Source organism: Oncorhynchus gorbuscha, unplaced genomic scaffold (assembly GCF_021184085.1).
Source record: "Oncorhynchus gorbuscha isolate QuinsamMale2020 ecotype Even-year unplaced genomic scaffold, OgorEven_v1.0 Un_scaffold_4545, whole genome shotgun sequence".
In the NCBI taxonomy this organism is placed as follows: domain Eukaryota; kingdom Metazoa; phylum Chordata; class Actinopteri; order Salmoniformes; family Salmonidae; genus Oncorhynchus; species Oncorhynchus gorbuscha.
The window spans coordinates 25,970-29,099 of record NW_025748540.1 but is presented as its reverse complement, the minus strand read 5'-3'; positions in this window follow the sequence as shown (position 1 = coordinate 29,099).

Below are 3,130 nucleotides of genomic sequence, written 5' to 3'. Positions count from 1 at the left end.
GTCGGCCCTCTGCCTGCCTGCCTGCCTGCCTGTCGGCCCTCTGCCTGCCTGCCTGCCTGCCTGTCGGCCCTCTGCCTGCCTGCCTGCCTGTCTGTCGGCCCTCTGCCTGCCTGCCTGCCTGTCTGTCGGCCCTCTGCCTGCCTGCCTGTCTGTCGGCCCTCTGCCTGCCTGCCTGTCTGTCGGCCCTCTGCCTGCCTGCCTGTCTGTCGGCCCTCTGCCTGCCTGCCTGTCTGTCGGCCCTCTGCCTGCCTGCCTGTCTGTCGGCCCTCTGCCTGCCTGCCTGTCTGTCGGCCCTCTGCCTGCCTGCCTGTCTGTCGGCCCTCTGCCTGCCTGCCTGTCTGTCGGCCCTCTGCCTGCCTGCCTGTCTGTCGGCCCTCTGCCTGCCTGCCTGTCTGTCGGCCCTCCGGGTGCCTGCCTGCCTGCCTGCCTGTCGGCCCTCCGGGTGCCTGCCTGCCTGCCTGCCTGTCGGCCCTCTGCCTGCCTGCCTGCCTGCCTGTCGGCCCTCTGCCTGCCTGCCTGCCTGTCGGCCCTCCGCCTGCCTGCCTGTCGGCCCTCCGCCTGCCTGCCTGTCGGCCCTCCGCCTGCCTGCCTGTCGGCCCTCCGCCTGCCTGCCTGTCGGCCCTCCGCCTGCCTGCCTGTCGGCCCTCCGCCTGCCTGCCTGCCGGCCCTCCGCCTGCCTGCCTGCCGGCCCTCCGCCTGCCTGCCTGTCTGTCGGCCCTCCGCGTGCCTGCCTGACTGTCGGCCTTCCGCGTGCCTGCCTGCCTGCCTGTCGGCCCTCCGCGTGCCTGCCTGCCTGCCTGTCGGCCCTCCGCGTGCCTGCCTGCCTGTCTGCCTGCCTGTCGGCCCTCTGCCTGACCTGCCTGCCTGCCTGCCTGTCGGCCCTCTGCCTGACCTGCCTGCCTGCCTGTCGGCCCTCTGCCTGCCTGCCTGCCTGTCGGCCCTCTGCCTGCCTGCCTGCCTGTCGGCCCTCTGCCTGCCTGCCTGCCTGTCGGCCCTCTGCCTGCCTGCCTGCCTGTCTGTCGGCCCTCTGCCTGCCTGCCTGTCTGTCTGTCGGCCCTCTGCCTGCCTGCCTGCCTGCCTGCCTGTCTGTCGGCCCTCTGCCTGCCTGCCTGTCTGTCGGCCCTCTGCCTGCCTGTCTATCCTCCGCAGAACAAAAACAGCAGCAGACACACAGAGAGGTTTGCATAGAGGTGGTCGCCCCCCCCCCCACCCCTTCTATTCATGACATCATACCGCAGGTACACGACCTCCTACTAGTGCATGACGTCATACACAACGACGTCATAAAGAACGCCGACAGTCACGGTGTTCTAGATCTATGACCGTGGTCCGGTACCATGACAACGTCACCTATAACACCTCTGGCTTCCCAGCAGAGTAGCAATGTTATTGGGGGGGGGGGACAATTCCTCTGACCATAGATAGCTACCGTCTCTGAAAAAGCTATGATTGCTTTTACCTCCATCTCAGCCTCTCTCTCTCTCTCCCTGCCTATAAAAGTGTACGACTTAACTCGGCTGTAGCAGGTGTCTTTCATGTTTAGAGTTTGGGTGTTATTGGTAATCGGCCAGTGTGCTGGACATTGATGTAGTGAGTCTGACGAGATATAGCTACAGTATGTTTACAGTGAGAAACCCCCCCAAGCTCACTAGGTCTCTGCCAACCACCTGAACAAGCTCACTAGGTCTCTGCCAACCACCTGAACAAGCTCACTAGGTCTCTGCAAACCACCTGAACACATCCTAGCTCAGTGTGTCTTGACAGATGGCCATGTGGAGAGGGGGGTTTGGTTTGGTTTTAACCGACTAACCTTCAGCCTTTTCACCACCTCATCGTTGCTTATCTTCTCCGTGATTTCCTTCACTCCAGGCGGGTAGGTGATCTTGCTGTCCCCCGCCGGTTTCTGCTGCTGCGGGAACTCCATGCTTGTCGTCGTTTTAATCCACACGGTCCTCTACTGGCCTCTGTAGGCCAGGAAACAAAACACAAATCAACATCAACCATTCCTACCGCACTTCTCAAAAAAAAACATCGTTTTAAAACACTGTTTTGTGCTTCTGATTGTTATTTATGCGATATACTGCGAGGGGAATAGGAACGGGTCAGTCGACTAAGGGGGGAAATGTCTCCCTGAATGAAGTTGTTTTTTTTGTATAATTAAAAAATAAAAATAAATCCTGGCTGTGCTAGTTAGCATGTTAGCATGTTAGCTAAACAGCGCGATATCCGCTCTGCAATCGCATGTTCTTACATAAAGATTAACGTTAAATGTTTTTGTAGCCACCAGTTTGGTTTGCGTTTTCAAATACAATATATATACCATTACACCTGTGTGTATGTTGAACAAATCAAATTCATATCTATTTATATAAACATACTACCATTGCGAGATGAGTTGCGATGCTAGCAAGCTAGCTAGCTAGCTATGGTAGTTGGTTCACAAGACCCGCACTGTGTATGCTAAGCTAAGCTAACCAGCTAGCATTTTTTAGCCATTTGAGAAATGTTAGCGTTGTTAGCATCGTTAGCATTATTAGCATCGTTAGCATCGTTAGCCTAGGCCTCAAACTACTCACAGAGAACACCCATCACATTTGCACATCACTGTTGTTACCAAAAGAGACAGAAATTAAATTCACGAATCACAGTTATTCTCAAGACGTCTTTCTGCGAACGACTTCCTGTCATGTTTAGCGTTTAGAAGTAAAAAACAACTTTATTTGTCCAGGAAAATAAAGATAAACTTCCAACTTCGTTATGTTTGTTTCAACTTCAAGCTCTCTCTCTCTGTCTCTGTCTCTCTTCACATCGTTTCCTTACAGTGGCGCTTACATTAAAAAATGCAATCGTCGCCCTCCCTCTCCAACATCACAATTATAACAAAAGAAAGCTTTTTGTACACATACAACTATGAGCCACAAAAAATATCTGCAAACAGTAGCCGCGGTCCACCAAAAATAAACCCAACATGTATCATATTTACCTCACCAATGAGCGGTTTTAATTCATGAGGTTGTGTGTGTGTGTGTGTGTGTTTTTAGTTTCGGCACAAAGCTCCGTGTCTCCAGTCTCCAGCAGCCAGAATGTCCCCTCTGTGGACGCTGGGTGGACGGCGCCTTCCTCGGTCTGA